Genomic DNA, 25,570 nt, shown 5'->3' with positions numbered 1-25,570 from the left:
GAAAGTCAAACTCCCATAATCTATAAACCCATAATTTCCATTATATAATGGGAAAGTTGTCGGTACCCATCATTAACATTGACAACCGCTTCTCATCAATAACATCGCTAAGCCCTAGTGCTAACGACAACCATCGATATGTCGCAGGTGGCACAAAGCATGCGAACCACCTCCTGCATCTGAAAGGCATCATATAGAAACATGAACTGCTGCTCTCAGCCCTCCAATAGTCAAACAGACTTAAGAAAAACTCGGAAGTAAACAAAAACCATCCCTGCTCCTGTAACCCGCGCACTCTGTTACCAAAGTCAGAGACCCCGATTGAAAATGTCAAAAGCCATTGGAAATTTATCAATAATATCGATAAAAACTCGGAAACAATCGATGCCATCATCAACGATTATGTACGATATTTTCCATCGCTATCCCAAACAATCTTAGATGGCAACGCGATGCCCACTATATGAACGAAGCCCATTGCCAATGCCAACGAGGCCACGTATCAAACAACAAGCGTTAAATATATTCGTTTCCACATTTACCACTTCATTCGCGCCAACACACATACCACCGCCGAGTAACAACCGCACCGATTCCATCACATTTCCACGCAGGCAAATAAATCTTGTCTCCCTACACTCCACCGACATATGATTAATAAACACAAATGCACATAAAACTGCCCTTTTTTACACAAAACAATATTGATATCAATGTATTATTGAATCTGGTACTTATCTTATTATTGCTTTCCTTGCCTGCGATATAGTAACAACGACGTTCCCCGCTCTCCAAAAGCTGTCCTTCATAACGCAGCGCTAACCAGCGCGACGGCTGCACTCACACCAACAAAACCCTGCTGGCTTTTCAATTTGGAAACATAAATAAATCTATCACTTTCATGCGAATAACACTTAAACTTCACTTTTATCATGTAAATGATTTATTAAAGAACACTTATTTCCACTTTTCAGCAAATTTGCCAACAGAAATCACTTGCGAAACAATCAATGTCACACCGTGGTGGTAGCGATAAAGGTGAACGTGACGGTTGGTTTGGCATACGTCTTTGGTTGATTAGTTCTCGAGATGTGCACAAATTTGTGTTTCATCCAGCTATTATGGACATATTAGTTACCCCTTAAAACATCCACATGCCAAATTCGGTTTCATTTGCTTGGTTTGTTCTTGAGTTACGCAAAAATTTATGTTTCATTTGTATGGAACCCCTCCCTTCCAGAAGAGGGAGGGGCCTCAAACTATCATAGGAACCTTTATCGGGACCAAAAACCCCTACATACAAATTTTCACGTCGATCGGTTCGGTAGTTTTCGGGCCTATATGGATCAGACAGACAGACAGACAGACTTGACTGCATTTTTATATGTAAAGATTACAACATCACTATTTTAGAGCCTAAAGAGTGAATATACATTTATTGTATTGAAGCGGTCATGTAAATCTATTTTTACAAATAGAAAATTGAATGAGAAAGGCTGGGCCTGACCGCTAGTTGAAATAATTTAGGTTTTTTTTTGTTTTCCTTCTCCTTTCGGTGGTAGTGGCTTCCGTTAGTGGTCGTCTTACTGCAGCCGCGATATCCAATCCGAGGTCCAGCTCCGGCTGCAGTTTTCCGCTCCTTTCCATTTAGCCGGGGTTAGCCATTGGTTGTGCTCACCATCTCCGGCGAGCGAACACAAAATCGTTGAACTCGATTCACGGGCCTTATAAAAAGCAAAACAATCTTTGCTTTACCAGGACACAAACTGAAACACATACGGGAAAAGAAAGAAGCCAAAAACGCACATTGAACTAGCAATAACAACACGACACTATCTATCCCTTCATCTCCCAGATGGTCTCGAGGTACGATGCTGGCCCAACAAGCCAGTCGTCGTAGGTTAGAGTCTTGAGAGAGACTGTTAGTGTCAGTAGGATCGTAGCGCTAGTCCCGCAATTGTCCTGTACACTAAACAGCCGGCTGCGAAGTCTATGTATAAAAAACAGAAGGTCAAGTTCCGAATCGAATTGCGGGGCTAGCGCTACGAACCTAATGGCACTAACAGTCTCTCTCGAGCCGTGACTCGAACCTATGACGACTGGCTTGTTAGGCCAGCATCGTACCTCGAGACCAGCAGGGAGAGTTTTCTTCAGTAATGGTAACATAATATGCATTTTGAGAGGCCACATTTTTGTTACGTTTCTCACAGCACCCTGTAGCATGAGAGAGAGAGAAAAGTTTAGTTTGAACTCATCACTTGCGAACAAACAGTTTTAAGTAGTTCTACGTCAACCATATGGTGGTAGCTTTGCACACAATTCTTCTGGTTTTAAAAGTGCAGTTTTTTGGGTCATTCTACCAATCAATCAGGAAGAAAAATTCTTGGTCAGGATTTCGTCCGAGAATAACATCGCTGCGCGATGCATCGCCCACAACGATGCAAATGACATATATTACGCAAACTTACGAACTTCGATACGATTACTCCTGTAACGCCATTATATTTACAAATACTATTAATGATAGCATTTTTTGTAAGTCTAGATATTGTCGTGCCTAATCATTTGCGAAAACTCGAGGATAACCCTAAGCAGTCAATCATTTATGCTTTCTAACACCTTCCAGAATTCAATGCTCAATATATGAACAGATGCAGAATATTTAAAGCACCGGTCGTTAAGAAGAGTTATGACGGTCTTTTTTATTGTGGTAGTACAACCATTCTGAATGATTTCATATGACCTTACATAGCACTTGAGTATGTTTGCTGACATGAACCATCCACCTGCTCCACTTATTGAAGCGATGTGTTCTTATTTCACTCCAGTTTATGTTCCCCTGTTGATCCTCTTCACAGCAACCGAATACCCATTTATGGAAATTGTTTTTTTTTTTGTTCCATTCAGCTCTATGAGTAACGGGAACACATCAATAATCAGGCTTACATGTTTTATTTTTTCGATGTACAATAAATAGGTTCACATGAGCTGTATATTTCATCGTCGGCTGGTTTATCATGAAAACCTCCACCATTTGCCAATCCGGTGCATTAATCATTCCATTCGATCGGACATCGGGAGGTGTACTATTACCATGAACAATGAAAAGTCGCATGTTTTTGGCGAAAGCGCCATAACATCAGTGCAACATCAGTGATCATTAGCAACCTGCTGGTTTCACGGCTAGCATGGCAGGCGGGATGAAAACCGAGGGTAGTTTGCTTGCATGTAGATACCGCATGAAAATTCAGTTCCCTTACATTGCCGTGAGCAGATGCGCGCCGCAGCGGACAGCAAAAACCACAATGCAAATTATCGGTGACTCGTATTTTCCATTTTCGCACTTGTCCAAGACCGTCTGATGATGATGGTAGCGTAGCGGGATAAGAGCACTTTGCACCTGTTGGCATGCCGGGTGCTACATGATGGCACGAGCTAGAGCACACGTGTGAAGCCATGTAATAAAATTACCACCCGCACAATTTATAGCAATTATCACCACCGCTACGGCCAATGCTCCGGCTTAAAATGCCAACGATAAGGGCTGATACGATAGGATTAGAAGTCGTGACTGACTGGTAAGTGAATGTTGTCACTCAGAGTCAGTGAAACTACAGTAAAGTACGAATTAATAAGAAATTTCAATCGGAACGCCAAAGCGAATTCCATCCATTACCCACATTCTAACGCTTCCCAATAGAGACGTTTCAGCCAACGCGGAACCATCCCCATCTTCTGATCTTTCGAGCTCCGGCACGCTGCCCCAAGCTGTCCGGTTATTGAGCAAAAAAAAAAGAATGTATAAAGATTTGCTGCGTAATTGAATAAATTTCATCCTCCATTAAGGCTGCCATCTGCCGGAGCACAAGTGAAATATCCGGTAAAGTACTAGCTTTTTCTTTATACTGTTCACTCCATTGCTCTACGAAACGTTCTTCTTCGATTATTTTTGATTCATGAATATTTATGGAGCAAAGGCAAAAATTTCTCCTAGAAAGGTATAGCAATCACTTGCAAAACCGAAAGTATAAAAATGCTCCAAAGGGCCGAATGGCATATATCACTCGACTCAGCTCGACGAGCTGAGCATTTTCTGTATGTGTGTGTGTGTGTGTGTTTGTGTATGTGCAGATTTTTATTCTCACTCACTTTTCTCAGAGATGGCTGGACCGATTTTCATAAAATTAATTGCAAATGAAAGGTCTTATTGTCCCATAAGACCCTATTCAATTTCATTGTAATCGGATTTTTAGTTTCGAGGTTATGTATCAAATAGTAAAAATCATGAAACATCATTATCTCAAAAACTACACAACCGATTTGAACAAAATTGGTCTAAAAAAAACGGGCTACCTGAAAAACCCTTAAGTTTTGAGTTTTATAAAGATTGAACATGTTGTTCAAAAGTTATGAAAAGAAACGAGTTCTGAAGACTGTTTAATCTCACTCATGTTTCTCAGAGATGGCTGTACCGATTTTCATAAAATCAGAGTCAAATGGAAGGTCTAGTTGCCCCATAAGACCCTATTGATTTGTTTTGCAATCGGACTATTAGTTTGCCTGTTATGTTTAAAAATGTGAAATCTAGCTATGAAAAGGAACATGTGCCGAAGACTACTTGAACTCACTCACTTATCTCAGAGATGGCTGACCTGATTTCCACAAAATTAGTGTCAATTGATAAGTCTAGCTGCCTCAGAAGACTCTATTGAATTTTACTGTAATCGAACTGTAACTTTTTCTGTATTGTACCGACTTGTAAAAATCACGAAACTTCATTATCTCAGAAACTACACAACCGATTTGATCAATATTGATATCAGATGAGCGGGCTAGTTAAGGGTTAACTGATGAATTATGATTGAATACGTGGTTTCAAAGTTTGGCTGCCCTATACGTTCCCTTTTAATTTGATTATAATCGAACTTAAGCAACTGTTATGTATTAAATTGTTAACAATACAACGAAAGTCTATTATCTCAAAGAGTACATGACTTATTTGAACATTACTAGTGTCATACGAACGAGTCATCTCTCAAACTTACAAATAACAAACTTCATAACAATTTGATATGTGGCTCAAAAGTTATGGAATGAAAAGAAATTCAACGACTATTGAAAACTATACCTGCTTTGATCGATATATGTGGCCTCAACATGATTCAAATGTGATATCGTACTATTTGAACGTTCCAAATTCATTGATTCCTTGCGATGTGTTTAAAGTCTGCAAATGCTTAACCCATCGACCATAGGATATGATCAAAGTCAAATAGCAACTCGTTTGAAATGATTGGTTTTAATCGAAATGACAACATCCTCGACTGTTGGCTTGTGAACATCGCTTTAACTCTAAATATATTTATATTGAGTGGTATTCGGTCATTTTCAGCAGATTTTCTGGCATCAATCTGACACCGGAAATACACATATTGGGAGGTATTTAGTTATTTAGGTTGTTTTCCAAAAATTAAATTGGTCGTCTTTAAATTCAAAATGGTGCCCAGGCTCAATGTTTGGTTTCTCTGCATCATCACGTTTACGGAAATATCCATATTGAGTATTATTCGGTCATTTCCCACTGTTGCCTAGAAGTTGCCATTTAGCAATTCAAAATGGTGCCTGAGGACAATTGTTAGCTCCTTGCATCATTCTGGTTCCAGAGATACTCATATTGGATAGTATTTTAGGCTGTTTTTCACAAACCGATAGTCGCCATCTTGTATTTCAAAATGCTATTCAAGATACTGGTTAAAGAAAAACTCATATTGGGTGATATTTTGTCACTTTGGACTGTTTTTCAGAAGCCGAAAGTTGTTATTTTGGACTTTAAAATTGCCTGTGAAATCAATTTCTGTCATCTGGGCGTAATTCTGGTTCCAAAAACATTCATATCGAATGGTGTTTTGTCATTTCCGGCTGTTTGCCAGACACCGGAAGTCAATTTTTAGCTTCTGTGCATCTTTCTGGTACCAGAAATACTCATACTTGTGCCATCTTACAATTCAAAATGTTGTCTGAAGTCGATTTGTGGCTCCAGTGCATCATTACGGTTCCGGAAATACCCATATTGGGTGGTATTTAATCATTTGCCGCTGTTTTTCCGACACCGGAAGTCGCCATTTTGGATTTCATAATGGCATTTGGAGACAATTTCTGGATTTTGAACGGCATACTGGTTAAAGAAAAACTCATATTGGGTGGTATTTGGTCATTTTCAGCTGTTTTCAGAAACCGGAAGTCGCCATCTTAGAATTTAAAATGCTATCTGTGGTCGATTTTAGCTCCTGTGTATTATTCTAGATCCGGATATTATTATATTGGGTGGAAATCGGCCATTTTTGGCTGTTTTCCAGAAACCGGAAGTTGCCATCTTACAATCCAAAATGTTGTCTGAGGTCGATTATGGAACATATTTGTTACCACTAAAAACATTCACCTGCCAATATGGTTCCATTTAATTTTAATTTAAGGAGTAAATGTTCCATTTAGTTGATTAGTTCGCGAGATGTGCAGAAATTTGTGAAGAACCATGTACTTCCAGAAGAGGGAGGGGCGTCGAACCATTATGGACAAATTTGTTACCTTTAAAAACATTCACATACCATATTTGGTTGTATTTTCTTGATTGGTTCTTGAACTGTGCGAAATTTGTGTTTCATTTTTATGGGACCCCTCCCTTATAGAAGAGAGATTCGGGTGTCAAACCATTATGTACATATTTGTTACCACTAAAAACATGTACCTGCCAAATTTTGTTCCATTTGGTTGATTAGTTCTCGAGATGTGCACAAATTTGTGTTTCATTTAACTATTATGGACATATTAGTTACCCCTTAAAACATCCACATGCCAAATTCGGTTTCATTTGCTTGGTTTGTTTTTGAGTTGTGCAGAAATGTATGTTTAATTTGTATTGTACCCCTCCTTTCCAGAAGAGGGAGGGGTCTCAAACTATCATAGGAACCTTTATCGGCAACAAAAACCCCTACGTACAAATTTTCACGTCGATCGGTTCGGTAGTTTACGAGCCTATATGGATCAGACAGATAGACAGACCGGACTGCATTTTTATATGTATAGATTACAACATCAATATTTTAGAACCTAAAGAGTGAATGTACATTTATTGGATTGAAGCGTTCATGTAAATCTGTTTTTACAAATAAAAAATTGAATGACCGCTAGGTGGATTAATTTAGGTTTTTTTTTATCAAATAACAATCTTAGTGGAAATGTGCAAATCAGAACGGTTTGTGTAATTCGTTCCATTGATTATCATATTTTTGCATTTATCGATTGTGACTTGAAAAATTGCGTGAATCAAAACCATATGTTAACCTTTCCCGGTTAATTCAGCCGCATCCGGAAGTATCATTATACATTGATGCAAATAATTGAATTAGTCGTGACTCGGCTGGTGAAGCTTCGCTCGGTGAAAAGCAGATGTAAATTTTTCCATTAAACACATTCTGCAGCGAGTTGGAAAAAATGTAATGCAGGTACTGTATCGAAGTGTGTTTTTCCTTTATTGCTTCTAATAAAGCCTTAAAGCCAAAAGCCACGTTGACCACTGCAATTAAGAAAATCGGGAAGAAAACCTCTATCCAAAAAGTACATAAGCCAACCGAAAGAAAAATTAAAAATATTTGCTCTACGTTTCCAGTGAAGGCGAAAGTCAAATTCGGAGAATTTTACCCGCCACGGCTGCTGATGGTTTGGGGTACAATTTACATTTTAATTACCGCCCTGTTTGCTCCACTTCTCACGGAGTGACGAACGAACGCGAGCTGACCGAGCGAAGACTCTCGGTCGCAACGGTTTCGATGAAATATTCAGTGCCTGTTGGACACAACGATGATCGTTGCAGGACAAACTTACCATTCATCAGCATGATTGCTTCATCAGTTGAGCGGAACGGAAAGCTTGGACGAAACTCGATGAATTTTCCGCCCTCCTCCGATCTCCCGATTGCCCTGGCAGATCCTATTACTGTTGGATGTTGGTTTGTAGCGAAGTTATTTTAAGCTGCATTGCTATTATGATAAGGCTCCTGGTTGCCGACAAAGAGCACTGACGACAGCCAAAGGTGGAAATGAGCTGTCCGAACAGCATCTGGCGCGATGCCGCAAACTGCCACGATTCATTTCCAATGGTTATAAAATGGTTAAGAGCTATGCGAGCAACGCAACGCCAAGTAAGGGTAGAAACCAACAAACGATGATAAATTGAATTTCATTGCATTACAGTGATTAGGGGGGGGGGGGGGCGCAGCTGAGCGCATTGGAAGACGAGCGCGGGGATGAAATTAATCGCAAGCATTAGAAGGATGAAAAATTTATCGGTCTGGCTGAAGGAAGGCTAAGAATGTGGCACAAGCCGCAAATCGATTGGTTATATGTATACTGAATTTTAGCTTTACTGCCGCTAATCGCATAATAGTCCTATGTAAAAGTTGCGAATCCTAAGTAAATTTTGCGAAAATGGGTCCATTTTGGCATGTTTTTTAAGAATAACTATTAGAAAAGTAAGGTTTGATATCCACAACCTCGATTTTAATGTCTACTCTTGTAGAGCATGCCAAAATGGACCCATTTTCGCAAAAAATAAGAAAACATAGGACTGTTATGCGAATAGCGGCAGTTTAGACAGTAACATTATAAATGAAACTATCAGACATCCTTTTATATAGCAACAAAAAATACAGTTGAGAATAGCTGATTACCCCTGCTATACAATACAAAAGAACATTAAAAATTCTACAAACTTTTCTACTTACCTTCACAAATGCTCTACTGATTACCCGCTAATTTCTTCCGAGCATTATTTGAATGAAAGAAATCTGAAACGAACACAGAAAAATCCATTAGCCACATGTCAGCTCCAATTGTTAATTTATTTAGCACCAAGCACCTCCTGGGGACACACTGCACAAAGTTCAACTAATGTTTCGTTTTAAACCGTTCTTGCCAGCTGTCTACCATGTAGCTTTTCGTAATTTATTTAACCCTTCAACATCCAGATTCACCAGAGCTGTATCGTGTTAGAGTGATCAGTGTGTTGAGGACAAAAACGTTCTTCATTGTGAATTGCATAGAATAATTTCAAATCATAGTTAGTTGATATAATTTTTCGAATAATACTGATGTGTTCAAAAAACCCCTAATAGGCTAGCAAGGCATTTAAACGTTGACACACGAAAAAATAGTTTAATTTTACAACACATATGCGACAGCTTGCCTGTCTGTTAATCATAAAAAATATGATTTTCATGGTGTTGTGAAGCGCAAAGTGCTTACATCCATCCAAACAGGAAGAGGACAATTATTTTTTTTAAGGGAGTCTCCTCATCAGTCGGAAGAGGTTTTTCTTAATTGTTTTTCAAGATGACAAATCGGTGTCGGTTTCCAACTCATGAGAAGGCTTCCATAGTTCCATGAATCAGAAGTGAAAAATACTTAAAGCCAGTGACGTATCCAAGGTACGATTTTCGAAAGTCCGATTGCAAAAGCTAAGTTAATCTTTTTGCCAGGAACTTGTAATACAAAAGTTCCCCTTACGTGCAGAGAAAATAACGACTGGCTGGTATCAAATCTATCGCTCTTATTACAAATTTTATTTAACAGATTTTACCTAAACAATCTACGGAAACATCTGGCAGAAGAAATTCTTTATGCCGGTTTTTCTCCCTGTCCTTTTTGAACTTTTCTAGACTTTCTTCCTCGTAACCATACTAAGAAATAAAAATTCACAAGGGTTGTATATAAAGCCACGACCGCAAGGTTGACGTAGAACTACATAAAGTTGTTTGTTAAATTATTTGTATTGAATATGTTTAAAATTTTGTGTAAAAGAGGAGTTGAAATGCTACCGAAAGTAAGTTTGCCCATATATCACTGAACAGGAATGGAACAAACACTATACAACGCAAACAAGTTTCAACAGTCAGAGTGCATATAGATAAGAATTACGTTTTATTTTTAATTCTAGCGCAAAACGAGAAAATATTAAATCTTCAATAATTTGTTTGTTGTCCATAAAAGGACCGTTGTTATTCAATTTCATATCGGATATAATGTTGATCGCATCTGTGTGCTACCCCAAAAGAGAGGATTAGGGCATTCTTGTAAAAACACAGTTGAAAGCTATTTTTACAATGGAAATGTGACGGCCCATATATTTTAAATGCCAGCAATACAAAACGTTTGTGTGTTGTCAAAACACGGCAATATTTCATTAGAGGAAGTGCCGACTTATGTACTTACTGCTGAAGCTGCTCGCTACTGCACAAAGGCAGCTTTTACTAGAGGAAGTGCCGCTGCATCAGCTGGCCCTGCCAATATCGCTGCTGATTGCTGCTGCTGATGCTATCCGCTGCCACAGCTGCTGCTGCTGCTGTCAAGTAAGGATTGTTGTCGAACTAATAAGAGCAGATTCTACAAACAAACAACAATATCGCACGCTAGCCTGGGGGGCTAATGCGGTCTCGATCAACTAGATTAGTTGAGAGAATTCGTTATCGATATTGTTTTTGGCACATTTTGCATGTTGTAGATTAAGTACAACGATACACCGTGCCCCAGTGCTGAGTCGAGAAAATTTCCAGCTCGAAAAGATCCTCGACCTGATCGGGAATCGAACCCGATATCACAACCGTGTGAGAGAGCTAGCCGACCGACATCGCTAACCACAGAACCACGGGGACCAAGAGCAGTTTCTACTAAGTCTATAATTCTGTCGACCGTGCTTGGGAAAGCAATAACATAACGGCCAATCAGATCAATCAATATCTGTGATTGACCATTTTCAATATTATATTAGGTCTCGGCATTTTTAGAGATTTGATTATGTGATCACTAAATCTTTAGGCAGATAACAAAAGTTGTTTGGGTGTTGCATATTACTGAAGGAAAAGATAATTCAATACGTTCTGAGAGGTATGGAGATGAAGTAAAATTTATAACTGCTTCATCATTCAAAATTAAGTGTAATTAATTCAAGAGAAAATATTAACTCTTCAATTAGGTATTTAGTTTATCCTGAAAAAGACAATTTGCTGTTTAACTCAATATAGGATGAGATATTGATCAAATCTTTGCGTTATGTTAACACTGACAGTGTGAATAAGGTTTTCCTTGTGATAGATAACGCAGTGAAAAGCTGTTTTAACACAGAAAACCTGCCGGCTCATGTATTTTGCACGCCAGCTTTCCAGAATATTGGTTTGTTGTCAAAATGAGTCAACTTTTCATTGGAGGAACTGGACGGCTGATGTATCTACCACTGATGCTGCTCGCTACCGCACAAAGTCAGCATTTCACTAAAGGAAGTGTCGCTGCATTAGCTGGCCCTACCACTATCGTAGCAGATACCCGCTGCAACTGCTGCTATCCGTTACCAGTGGCAACTTGCCACAAGCGGCTACTGCTGCTATCCGTTTCACAGCTGCTGATGCTACTGCTAAGTGAGGACTACTGCTGTCGCTGTCTAGAATCAATATGCACAGTTTCGGCTGGACAGGTTCTTATGTAGGTCAAAAAACACATTTAAAATCACTAGGTCTATAATTCTATCGACTGTGCTTGGGAAGCAGTTATATAACGACCAATCAGAGGTCGAATTTTGCGTTTTGACAAGGCTTGACAATTTTCAATAGTACAGTAGTTCGAATAATAAAATTACAATTTTCTGCATTTCAGAAGAATCTTACAAGATTTTTCAATCGATTGCTGCAAGAACGAAGTAAATCCATCGAAAACTAACCGATTTATTAGCATTTGAAATTAGACATTTTTTCACTTTTTCCGGTTTTAGATTTCATTTTACGGTTATGTAGCCGAACTTCCTGAGAGACGTAGTTCTACGTCAAAACTAAAACCTTCACTTTTTTCGCTTCCATGTGGACATCGTTATTTCTCTCACAGGAAACAAGGTGTCTAGTATTATCAGTACCTCCTACCGGCGAAGGAATGATGGAAAAATATACTACTTCAGACTATGCAACGGAAGGTTACATCGAATGTCTATTTGTCTCTACCTGTTTTTAGGAAAAATTCAGCAGAAATTTTGCATGGGGACTTTTTTGAGAAGACGAAATTTTGTGCGAAATCGCTAACCGAAATTCGAAAAGCCGATTTCCGTTGGAACCTCATTGTCGAGTATTGTCTTGCATTGACCATTGGCTCAATAAAGCAATGGTTTAGTTAGACTGCACGTGCGTTGCACGGTAAGTGGTATTGTAAATTATAGCAGGAAAACACTTCAACTTTTACATTGTTCTGTCCTATTTTCTTTCTTCAATCTTTCTTATATTTATTGACTATAATGCAAGTCAAGCTATTTTTATTTTTATTTCAAACGGTAAATATGTTTTTCTCACAGTAAATGTATTTCCTCACAGAAAACAAGGGTCTAATATCAATACTTTATTTCAGCAAAGAAATGTCGGAAAAATATACTATCTCAGACTATGCAATGGGAAATTACATCAAATGTCTGTCTGTCTCTGAGAATGGAATTTCGTGTCTCTATTTATTTTAGGGAAAGATAAGGCAGCAATTTTTGATTGGCACTTTTTTGAGAAAACGAAATTTTTTAGACCTATTTTCAAAAAGCCAATTTCCATTGGCACCACGTTGTTTATGTCATGCGATAAACAATCGTTTAAATCTCGTTCGTCCATTGACTGAATTATGCAATGGTTTAGCTAAATTGCACGTGCGTCGCACGGTAAGCGGTATTGCTCATAATAGCAGGAAAACACTTAAACTTTTATGTCATTCTCTTCTATACTCTATTTCTCAAATATTCTTCCGCACTCATATCCTTACTACAATCCATGTTGAGAGTGAGTAACGTAAATGCGCCAAATGCTTAGTTTTAAAGTCACATTTTAAACCTGATAGTCATTGATTTAGGTTACACCCTCTTAAACTGCCCCTCTCTCTCTCAATATTCTCAAAATTTACATTTAAAAAAAAAATTTATTTTTAACCAGGAAAAAACTTTGTGCTGCCAGATTTTTTTTTTAAATCACGACTCATTTTAGATAGAGGCTAACGTAAGTAAAAATGATTGTGATCGTTACAAATATTTTTACAGCTAGAAAGGTTTATTCGATCGGTGTTACGTATTCCGCAAAGTTGTAGATAATAATTTTATGGTCCTGAAAAAATTTACACCGTGAAAACAAATATTTTATTGAGAAAAAATTTCAAAACAAGTTAGGAATTAATGATCAAAAAACGCTCATGTTTTTTTTGTGAAAATTACGGAAGATTAACGAAACATCGATGGCCAAACCAAACATTCATGGAGAAATGAAAAAAAACTTTTGAAAATTAAGTGTCTTCCAATCTGGCCCCACTGATGCAGACAAGTGTAATGGAAATATACTGTCGGAGAAGGACTTCCATGTCATCGTCGATCAGTATCCGAGCTATGGTAGACTCTTTCAAGTATCTACCAGTAAGGACCAAAATAGATAGACACAGTTGATGATTTACAATTATTGATTCCTCACGTTCTAACATTAGAGTGAGGGCGACAAAAGACTGCTGCAGGGCCACTGCCAAATGTTCTTATTGCTAGGTCAGTTAAATTTGTGTACGCTGAACCTAGCCGGGTATTGCAATATAATCCTTGCACTTCGAGTGCGTTTAGTGCGGGCCACCGAAGGCGGGAAGTAAGAACGAAAAATAACTGTCGGTCGCTTGCGCGGCAAGTGACACATGTGTTTTGCTATTGTATAATTAATGCTGTATGTTTGAGGCGGATGGCCTTCAGTTTGTTTGTGTTTATGTTTTGATATTATTGGGCTGTGCCTTATCCCATCACACAAGCCTCCATGACACACTTGGTAGCCCCTCAAGCCAGAAAGGCCGGGGCATTTGCCCCATCGCTTTCCCCGGGCCTGTCTGTACATACTTAAATTTACTAGCTAACTGTAAAAGGCTGCTAACTACTCTTCGGATTGCTTTATTTGCCCGACAGACCCTTACAGGGCGGCAAAGTACCTCTAACGGACTTTCGGATTTTTACAAGGACACCAAGAAAAAAATCAAACAAACTTTAAAAATTATCGCATTGGTTTACTTATCCAGTCTTTTGCTCTTGCTGTCGGTAGGGGGGCTAGCTGCGGGGACGTTACTGGTCGTTTTCGGTTTAGCCACACCCTACACCCTGTATACACCCTACCAACCGTAAGAACGTAGCCGGTTCCGGTATCGATCTATACAAAGCAGATGTTATTGAATTATTGTACATTGTGGTAAACTAATCGATTACGTGATTCTTCAGGCGACTTCACAAGCTGTGCAACTACGGAATGTGCGGTCGTCAGCCACAAGCTCAAGCTTATTGAAAAAAAACTTATATTCTAAGAAAGATGATTTTGATGCACAATTGCCATAATCTTTCATAAATATATTTAGTATGTAACTTGTGGACAGTTTTCACGGATTTGTTTACGTCCAGATTTCAGAAAATAGTTTGATCCAGAAACTTAAATGTTAAATGCAGTGTAGAAAATTTTATGTCCAGTATCTCAAGTACAATCAATAACAGTACAATTCAGAACCAAGCCCAGAGTTTTGCTTGGACTTGTGAGTCCAGAGTTCAAATCAAAGTACAAAATCCAAAATTCAGAATCCTGAGTCCAATCATGAATCCAGTCCTCAAAACTTATAATTCAGAGTCTAGTCTAAAGTTCAGTGCACAGTCCACATCAAAAGTTCAGTTCGGGGTGCAGTTCAGAGACAAATTCTGAGTTGTCTTGCTTCAAAATCTCAGAGCTCGATTCTTAGTGCAATATTGAATCCAATCCTGATTCAGGCCTAGAATCTAGCTTGGAGTTCAATCAAGAAAAAAATATTCTTGGAATTCCAGAATTCAAAGTGCAATAGAGAATACACTTCAGATTTCAGTCCACTAAAATCCTGAGTCCAAAATCCAGAGTTCAATCAACAGTCCAGTCGAGAATCCAATGCAATCCAGCGTTTAATCCATAGACGAAAGTCCAGAGACCAGATTTAAGCCAAATGTCAAAGTTCAATTATTAGCCCAGTTTAGAGGTCAATTCAGGTTTGAGGTCAACAATCCACAGTCCAGTCCAAGGCTCAGGGCATAAAGTCTAGTACAGATTCTATACTAGAGTTCAATTCAGAATGCGTTTCAGAGTCCAGTCCCAATGTTTTTGCTTAAATTTTTTACCAAAACCCAGACCTTAGTCCTGAATAAGATCCTATCCCGATTTCGGTCTGGTGCCTAGCTCGGAGTCAAATCAAGAAACAAAAATCCTCAATCCAACGTCAATTATTTTGAGACCACAATTCGAAATACAATCAAGAGTCCAGTTCAGATTTCAATCCTCCAAAATCCTGATTCCAACATCCAGAGTTCAATTTTAATCCCGAGTTTAGTCGGCAGACGAAAATGTAGACCCATAAGTATTGGGTTCAGAAACCAACCAAAAATTCAGTGCAAAGTCCTCTTCAGTTTTAATTCCAGTCCAGAGCCAAATGCAAAGTCAAGTCTACGGTTCAGATCAGCCCTGAATTTAGTCCAGCTTGAAGTCCATATATAAATATAGAGACTAAAACCAAGATTCCAGGGTTAATAATTTTGAATCCAGAGTTCAATCCGAAACTAAGAGTGCAATTCAAAGTCGAGTTCAGTCTAACCAAATGTACAGTTCGGTTTATAGTACGGAGTATAATCCAGATTTCAACCTACATACTAGTCTAGAGTTCCAGATGGTCTCGAGGTACGATGCTGGCCTAACAAGCCAGTCGTTGTAGGTTTCAGTCTCGGCTTGGGAGAGACTGTTAGTGTCAGCAGAATCGTAGCGCTAGCCCCGCAATTGTCCTGTACATTAAACCGTCGGCTGCGAAGTCTGTGTTTTAAAAACAGAAGGTCAAGTTCCGAATCGGAATGTAGCACCAAGGCTTTGCTTTGCTTTATAGTTCTAGTAGAGTCTAATAAAGAAAACAAATTTGAGTCCAGAATCCAGAGTCTAATCAAAAACCTAGTTCAGAGGAAAGTTTAATTCCGAGTTTATTCTACATACAAGAATCCCAGAATACAATCCAGTCCACAGCAAATTCAAAGTCAAATCTAGAGTTTAGATCAATCCTGAGTTTAGTCTAGATTCTACTCCAAATACTAAACACTAAAGTCGCTTTTTACGCGGGATTACGTGCCACGTAAAAAACCGCGTAAAAAACCGCGTAAATTCCGGAATCCGCGTAAAAAAACCGCGTAAAAAGCGACCTTAGTGTACTTAAAACAAAATTAATATTCAGGAGTTTATAATCGCAAACCCAGAGTGTAGTTCAAAGCAAAAAAAGTAGTTTCTAAGACGATTTTAGGGTTCAATTCAAAGTCCCATTTAGAAACTAAATGTCCTAGTCCACAGTCTAGATTTCCGGAAAAGTTCGGTTCAGAGTCAATTCCTGAGTTCAATTCTGGAATCACAGTCCTGAATCCTGCCTTCACAATCCATCCACCCCGTGGTTCCCATATAGAGACCCAAATTAGAAATCCAGTGATGAAAAGCTCTCCAATATAAAATCTAATATACTGTACGTTACAACGTAGAGTTCGAGCCAGACTCCAGCTTGAGTTCAGATTCAAGTTCGTAGATAAATCCAAGAACCACAATCTGGAATTTGAAAATAAAGTCTTGAAAACCGCAAACATTGAAGTCTGGAGACCATATTTTTAATTTTGGAATCCAAAGTGCTTTCAGTTCAGATTCCAATATTCTGAATCCAGAGTTTTAGTTTTAAAATAGTTTATTTGACACGGCACGATACAATTTAGTTAAACTGAGCCAAGTACATTTTTTTTAATTCTAAATTAGCAGGGAAAAGAGGGAGGCACATTTTTTATATCTCGCGGCCGACTACGAGCTAGTGGGGATTTAAGGTTAGAGGAGGGGAGTTACAATTTGTTTTTAACTATTTTATATTACAGAATGTACTCATTTGTACCTGGCTAACCAGTGATGTCCTTTGAGCAGTTTTGTCTGAGATGTCTGCGTGAACATAAAGATGCCGAGTCTTCGTCTTAGTGTCTCCAGCATGGTGTGTCATTTTCTTTCAGTTTGTGACGGGAATTGTAATCTAACAAATAGATAAAGAATCCAGAGTTCTAGAACTAAAAATCTGAAGTCCACAATAGAGAGTTCAGAATTTTAAGTCAACAGCTCAGAGTTTCAGGTGCTGAATCCAAACTTCGTTAACGGTTTGTTTTGAATTTGTTTGAAATAAGGACAAAGTACAATCTTACCGAATAATTTCCAGAAAAAGTAAACTTTTCGTTTTTTTTTCTGGAGGCCCTTTATGAAAATCTCATGCTATTTTGGTGGTCTTTACGTCGCATCTTAGTTTTTTTTATGGAATTTTTCTTCTTTGAAAATATTTTACAAAGGAATTTGAGCAATTTGCTAGCATCTTCATACTAAAACTCTGAATCATATTATTTTTATTACCGTGATGCCAAGGATGGCTCTATAATCAATACTTTAAATACAGTGAGAGCGACCACAAGCCAATGATATTTATTTATTATCATCAATTGGTTAAATGGATTCTATCCGAGACTGAATTGAATTCTGCGAATCGTGGCGAGATAACAACGCCGGAGAGGTTGTATTTCCTTTAGAAAACGTTCCACAGTATCGAATAATAAACTTCAAAAGATTACCGAGAGTCACTGCGAATGGCATTTGATATTGGCGATCGTTCCGATACATTTACGCAGAATCTGAATGAAATGATATTTTGCTCCATTCCTTTTTTCTTTTTCTCATTTACATAAAACATATCCCGTTGCCAGTGAACCAGATATCAAACATCAATAACGGTGATTTTATATTTTATTTCACCTCGGTGTAGGAGGTGTGGTTTCAATTGAAAGACTGGCTTTCAATCACCTTTCTTGAGAATTTACACAGCAATTGACAGATTGACAGATAATTGAACGTCTGGTAGCCACACTTACTGTTACCGTTCGCTTATAGGGATCAACAGTGGCACCCAACATACCGTAAAGCAATAAGTGCAACCGACAGCTCCAGGGGAGAAAAGAAGAAAGCAATGTGTGGGAACTTTTCCCAAAGTAATACGATTTTCACTCACACGCTTCGGGCGTACCTCCCATCCACCGTTCTCGCGCCTGGTAAAGTGGCGGCGGTTGGCCGGTGGATTAAGCTTCACCACTGTATTGGACCCCGACTCGTGACATCATTATGCCGCAGCAGCAACGGAATCCGACAGCGATTTTCAACTTGGGCTGGAATCAAAATTGAAAGCTTATTAAAGTTTTATGGTCTTTCGACTCAACCGGTACGTGAGATTTGGATCCCCGTCGAGCGCAGTCCTTTGCTCGAGCACCAGGTTCAGGTTTACCAGCTGCGGGAAAAACTTCATCTTCTGGCGGCGCTCTACAGTTGCTGACTTAGTTCTGGATACATACCTTATGCGTTCGACAGGAAGTTGTTGTTGAATGTTTTAAGATATGGGGAAAATTGTGGAAACAAGTGCACTGACTACGGCCGTATCGGTAGTTAGAGCGAAGGAAACTTCGCCACCCCAGCGGCGCTCAAGAAACATCGTCTAGTTAGAGCACATTCTAAACATTCTAATCGATCCTAGTTTGACTACAGGAAGGATTTCATACTCGAAGCGCTGGTTTACTTTGCTTACCAGCAATTTGTCTACAGATTTGAGAAGTACATTTTACAAGCTAATTAGATTACGCGCTTCACAAATGATTAGTTTAAACGGTTCTGAGAAACTGAGTTAGGCCTGAGCCAGTTTTCTTCGCTCTCTAAATGAAATTATTCATCCCAGTTTTTTTTACTATTTCTTTACTAATGAACAACTAACGGATCGTCGTGTATCTCGGTGCCACTGTACGATTGAATAGATTGCAGCGGCTAATAAAAACCACGAGATTACTTTTTTCCGTGCTAGCGAGAAATGCTTTCTCCTCTAGAGCTGGAAAATGTGATTGCGGTCAGCATTGAGGTCACAACGTCGAAATAATTATTGCACACAATTTAATAGCATCTTCCTGGCGTAATTAATCCGGTAAATGTGAGTGATACTTTGAAACATTAACCCCCTCCGCATGCTGTCCCTTTCGATTCATTCGCTTCGGTTTGTGTGGATGAGGGCAAGCCAAATCAGGCGAAGTGGAAAGTCCTTTCGCTCAAGAGACCACAATGGCACTCCAAAAGACTAGCAGAGTTGCTAACAGCGCTGACCCAATCGATATCGTTTATTGTCTTTCACTCGGGTTGCTAACAGACTGGCTCATGAATAACTTGAAACAAGAGGGTTCTGCGCTGTCGGATAACAATGGCGGTGATTGGTCGTACCTAATCGACAAAATACTATTGTTTTATTTCAGACAAGTTTAGTGATTTGGAAAAAAGTACAAAAAACGAAAAGCCTTAGTAACATGAACAATTAAATAAACAATTGATTTCAAATCGGCTAACATCTTGATTCTAGATTTGTGAATTTGTTTTAATTCTACAGAAACCACCCTGCGCCTCCATCAAACGTTCGAAATATTGCAAACAAAATGTTATTCCCAAACTTACCGAGATTCAATCATTTTTCGTTTTCATCCGTCCATAAAGAATAACCCAGCTTAGGAGTGAATGCAAAAGGAGGAATTAAGCTCAGTAGTATCGTTCATGCACGATTGCGTGCGTCTCGGGTTCTGACGGGTATCGCCTGGCGGTACCCAACAAGGCATAAATAAACGATACCATTTATATCCACTTCAACATCATACAGCAATATCCCGTGCGTCTGGTATTCAATTTGTCCAGGGCATCTGTGTAATCACGCGGAGATAATGTCTTGTTGATTAATGATTACGTGAGGGGCATCATAAGGAGCGTGTAGCGTTGTAAGTATCCTTCAGCCTTAACGATAATACTCATGATATGTTTTTACCATGAATGATGTTAGCACAAGTTGACCAATGTTCGTTCAAAAGCGATTCAGCCTCGACAGAATGATGTAACTTTTTCTGGCTCTTAGCTTTTTAGCCGATTGGCATATGAAGTTTTTCAACTCGAAACGCAATGAAAATTTACAGTTTACGTGATCTATGATAACCTCGTCAAAAGTGTTAAAGAGCGCTTTACTATTTTCAGTGATAGGATCAATTTTATTTTCCATGACTTTAAACAACCGCCATAAGTTAGACTGTTGTGCTGTTCGTTAACCGTGGGCAAAACTATTCATGTCCTTCTATTGGATATGAAACAATATAACACAAACCTAACTTTTAAGCAAATTAGAGAGAGCACTCTTATGGAATAAAATGTTTTCTAAAAAAATTTCCCATGTCGGAAACGTCACACCGATCAAACAAACCGTTTTGGCTCTTAAAATATTTTTAATTATCAACACCTTCCCATAGTAGCATTTTTAAATAGTTTCTCAAAAACCGGTCGTGTTTCAAAAAATTAAACCAGTTGCACAAATGGCATCTTTTGCCCATAGAAACATCTCAAAAATAATTGATTAAATTCATAGCGCGTTTAATCTTATGGAATGGCACAGATAAAATAAATGATTACGATTATTAAGAAAGTTTGGATTTAGAACTAAAAACTCTGAGCAACCGACTTTAAATTCTGATCACTCTATTATGGACTTCAAATTCTAATCTCTAGAATACTGAACTGTGGATTTAAGAGATCTGAATCTGAACTCTGAGCACTTTTGATTCTAGATTCAAGGATCTGGTCTGCAGATTATAACGATTACGATTTTCTAGACTTCACTTTCGGGATTGAACGGGGTCTGGATAAAACTTTATGTTGTAACGTACTGTAGATTGGATTTTAGATTGAAGAGTTTTGCATCTGAAGATTTCTAATGTGGGTCTTCAGATGGGAACCACACTTCGAGTTGGATGGATTCCAAAGGCCAGATTCAGGGCTCTGCTTTCAGGATTGGACTCAGGAGTTGAGTCTAAACCGAACTTTTCACAGGACTCTAAACTGTGGTCTTGGGCATTTGGACTCTAAATAGGATTTTAAATTGAGCTCTAAAACCGTCTCCAAAACTACTCTCTTTGCTTCGAACTACACTCTGGATTTACGATTATAAACTTCTGATTGTTTATTTTAATTTAAGTATTTAGTATTTGGACAGGAAACTAGACTTAACTTAGAGTTCATATAGACCGACCTGTTTTGCTCCGCAGCCCCTTTCGCTAAACACAGAAAGCTCCGAGCTTCACGGCCGCCCAAAAGAATTTCAGACACAAATTTTACAATACAAGTCTGCGTTTCTCAGTCTCATATCGTCCTGCGAATTAATTTTGTTTCACATCTTGGTCCTAATTCGCAGAAGAGTTGGAAATCTGCTTTTACACAGATATCTAGAAAGAAATTTTAAATACCTGTCAAATTTACCAAGAGCTTCACGGCCCCCCTAGATGAGCCTCGCGACCCACTTGTCGGTCGGGGACCCCCGGTTGGGAACCACTTACATAGACTCTAGATTTCACTTCGAATTTGTTGTGGACTGGATTGTATTTTGAGATTCTTGTATGTGGAATAAACTCTGAATTAAACTTCACTCTGAACCGGGATTTTGAATTTACTAACCTTAAAGACTGTAGGTTGAAATCAGGATTTTACTCCGTACTATACACCGAGCTGTACATTTGGCTAGACTGAACTCCACTCCGAACTGTCCTCTGGTTTCGGATTGAACTCTGGATTCAAAATTATAAACCCTGGATCCTTGATTTTGGTCTCTAAATTTAAATTGTGACTGTAAGCTGGACTAAATTCAGGGCTGATTTGAACTTGAGACTTGCTTTGAATTCAGTTCTGGACAGGAATTCAGATTAAGAAGGGCTTTGCACTGAATATCTGGTTGGACTCTGAACCCAAGACTGTTAGGCCTGGATTCTCGTCTGTGGACTGAACTCGGGACTAAATTGAACTCTGGACTGGACTCTTAACCCTCTAGTGCCCAGTGCCGCCTCTAGACGGCCTTAAGTTGAAAATCTAAAAAGCTTCAATCAATGCTTAAAAAGTGTTTATAAAGTTTCAGTGATTTCTTCGAAAACCGTCTGAAAATTAATTTGGGCACTAGAGGGTTAATTAGATTCTGGATGCTGGACTTAGGATTTTGGAGGATTGGAATTTGAACTGGACTCTTGATTGTATCCTGAATTCTGGTCTAAAAATAGCTGACGTTGGATTCTGAATTTTTCTTTCTCGATTGGACTCTGAGCTAGAAACCAGACCGACATCCGGATAGGATATCAAACATGACTAGGAACTAGATTCTGGTCAAGATTTCAAGCATAAAAACAACTCAAAACTGGACTCTGAAACGCATTCTGTATTGAATTCTAGTATGGATTCTATACTGGACTGGATGCACTGACTAGACTTTGAATTGTGGATTCCGGAGTTGACTTGAGTTTGCTCACAAGACTGAACTCTGGATCAAACTCAAACCCGAATTGGCCTCTAAACTGGGCAATTTATTGATATATTAGGACTCAAGACTTCTCGTCCCTGGAATAAACTCTGCACTACATTGGACTCTCGACTGGACTCTAGATTGAATCCTGGGTTCACCTGGATTTTGGAGGGTCGGAATCTAAAGTGGGTTCTCGATCGCACTCTGAGTAAATGTCTAAGAATATTTGATTCTGGATTCGGATTTTTGTTTCTTGTTTGGACTCTTGAATTAGAAGAGTTTCCTGATTAGACTCCGGACCTGAACCAGGATTGGAATGAAGGATTGAACTATGAATTGAACGAGACTATGAAATAGATTCTAAACTCAACTCGAAACTGCATTTTTGGGTTCCGATTAGACTCTGGGTTCAAGATTATTAATCAAGAGTTCTTGAGCATTGGACTAGAATTTGGGCTGTACATGACTCTTGGCTGAACTTAGGACTGGAATCTCTGATTGACTGGACTATACTCTGTACTGGACTTTTGATTGGATTCTGGATTCTAGAATCAATACTTTAGAGAACTAAAATCTGGAGTACATTCACCATTGAGTTTTGGTCTAAGAATATTTTTTCTTGATTGAACTCTAAGCCAGATTCCAGGCATCCAGGCATGAAACAGGATTGGAGTCCATACCGTATTGGGAATCGGGCTCTGAGATTCTAAGGCAAGACAACTCGCAATGAACTCTGAACTGCTCCCTGAACTGAATTATTGATGTGAACTACCCACTGAAAATTGGACTAGACTCTGAAATATGAATTTTGTGGACTTAACTCTTGAATGGACACACGATCCTGATTTTTTATTTTGTGATTTGAATTCTGGACTGGAATGGGTTCTTAACACAACTCTAAACTAAGCTATGGGCTTGATTCTGAACTGTACTGCTGATGGTACTCTAGATACTGGATTCATATATTTGTATTCTGCATTTAGAATTTAAGTTTCTGGATCAAACCATTTTCTGGAACCTGGACGTAAACAAATCCGTGAAAACTGTCCACAAGTTACATACTAAAACTTTTTATTCATGATTTTAATTATATATTTTACATTAGAATCATCACCTCCATCAACGTTAACTAGCTAGGATTTTTTCCAATGAGCTGAAGCTTGTGCCTGACGACTGCATATTCCGTAGTTGATCCTCCATTCACAGTTTGTGAAGTTGCACAAAGAATCACGTATATAGTTACTTGGGATTATTTTACCGCCTTCGATGTACAACAATTTAACAGCTTCTGCTTCGATCGATGAGGGCGTCGGCAACGTTCTTACGGTCGTTAGGGTGAAGAGGTGTTACAATTGTTGTTGTCGGAAACCGAGATTACCTCTACGACGGATAGAAAAGGGTTCATCACCGTAATAAGTAACGAAATCGAACAGTGTTGCGCGCGAAATTTACTCATTACGAAGATGAGCGATAAGTATCTTTTCCGTCAAACACCGTGAACCTACGCAAGCGGCGGTGTGCGCAAGGGTCATCCTCCACTAAAAATTATCTAGGTGTTAAAATATCTATTTATTATCAATCACAATTTCCTACGCGAGAACAATCTCCACCTTAACGCTCCGACCGAGACCGAGTTTATCTCTGCATCTCCACGATTGCAGCGGAATGAAAGAGTTGTGTTGTTTGCTATGATGTTATTATGAAAACGTACGCTAAATATCTTTTTTGTCAAACGACGAGTCCCGGATACCTTACAGAAACAAACCCACTTCGGCAGATGCGGTTCTTTGGAAGGTATGTTTTTAACGCGGTTAATTGTACCGCGTTTATAATATTAGAGTAGATTTATTTATACTAAACTTATTTGATATCGCGTACGAATAATCTTCCAAATTGCGTAAAAATAAGCCACGTAAAAAGACATTCCAGTGTACTCCAAAAACCTATAGATGAGCAAAGCTGACCCGGGCTAAAGGCGCACTTCATGCATCCAAAACTTTAGGAATTTAAAAAATGCTAAAAATATATACATTAGAGAAAATATAGTCTCAAAAGTATTGAAAAGGCGCTGAACCAGTTGATATTACGATATTTTATATACAACATTTCGCGTATTGCTGCTAAAGCGTGTACAAGTTAAAATTACCCTATTTTGGATACTCCCGTAAAAGTGTGTTTTTAGTTTGTGGACGATATCGTCGCATTAGTTAGGTTCGATATTTTTTTGTCATGTTTGTGAAATAATTATTATTATTAGATAGGCCGAAATTTTCCTCTAACTGTGGAAAAGTGGTGTGCTGAGTGCTGACGTCGGCGTCTCGGCGGGTTTGTTTTAGTCAACAGTGGACACAGTCATCGCGGGATATTAAATTTAGCCTCAAATACGTGTGACACGCGACGTTTTTTTTTCGCTCGAAAAGAGCGCGTTTTTTATTTTTTTTTCTCACAGGTCGCGTCCCGAAGGAACGACGTTTGGGACCATCCATTAATGATGTCACGCGTTTAGAGGGGGGGAGGGGGTTTCAATTATTGTTACATTTGTGACATATGGGGGAGTGGGGGTTAGCTTGAGTGTGACATCATATTTAAACTCAAAAAAAAAGAATGAATAAAAAAGTCACATATAGTGCTGTGCGCCGATCAAATCATCGGCGGCGGCGACGTAGAAAACATTCAGCCTCGGCGGCGGTCAGCGCGCCGGCGTGACGCCGTTGGATTTCATCGGCGGCAGGGGCAGCGGCGTGTATCGGCGTGTCTCTAATTACCACCTCTAAAATATTGCGTGTAATGTTTGATGCAACTTAATACTCTTGATGTGAAATGCTGTATCGAATATTCACCATTCAGGATAATTTATACTCATTGGCTGTGATTCGTGGTAACTCTCGAATCATGAAAAAATCCAGTCTGCATAATTATTATCGGCGCGTAAAAAATTTTCTCGGCGGCGCGCCGACTCAAAATCGTCGGCGGCGACGGCGTGGCGCGGCGGGGCACAGAACTAGTCACATACCTAACCACAGAGTTCAACTCAGAAGTCAGAGACTATTTATGATATTTGCATCATTCATTTATAGTTCTACGATCCCTTTTTT

The 25,570-nt window shown here is 39.0% G+C and overlaps 1 protein-coding gene across 6 annotated transcripts in view; it reads right to left on the bottom strand.

The window, feature by feature from the left end:
* LOC129720799 (GTP-binding protein Di-Ras2) overlaps positions 1-25,570 on the bottom strand; it is a 239,372-nt gene that overhangs the window by 167,531 nt on the left and 46,271 nt on the right. For 5 of the 6 annotated variants that reach the window (XM_055672551.1, XM_055672547.1, XM_055672549.1 and 2 more), the window contains one exon: positions 8,780-8,842. The exons of the other annotated variant lie outside the window; for it this stretch is intronic. The gene's annotated coding sequence lies outside the window, so the exon portion shown is untranslated. The remainder of the gene's footprint in view (positions 1-8,779; positions 8,843-25,570) is intronic. 6 annotated transcript variants of the gene reach the window in all.

The sequence above is a fragment of the Wyeomyia smithii genome, chromosome 2, assembly GCF_029784165.1.
Source record: "Wyeomyia smithii strain HCP4-BCI-WySm-NY-G18 chromosome 2, ASM2978416v1, whole genome shotgun sequence".
NCBI classification, from domain to species: domain Eukaryota; kingdom Metazoa; phylum Arthropoda; class Insecta; order Diptera; family Culicidae; genus Wyeomyia; species Wyeomyia smithii.
The sequence above is the reverse complement of the archived record's forward strand: the minus strand, read 5'-3'. Positions and strand labels throughout refer to the sequence as shown.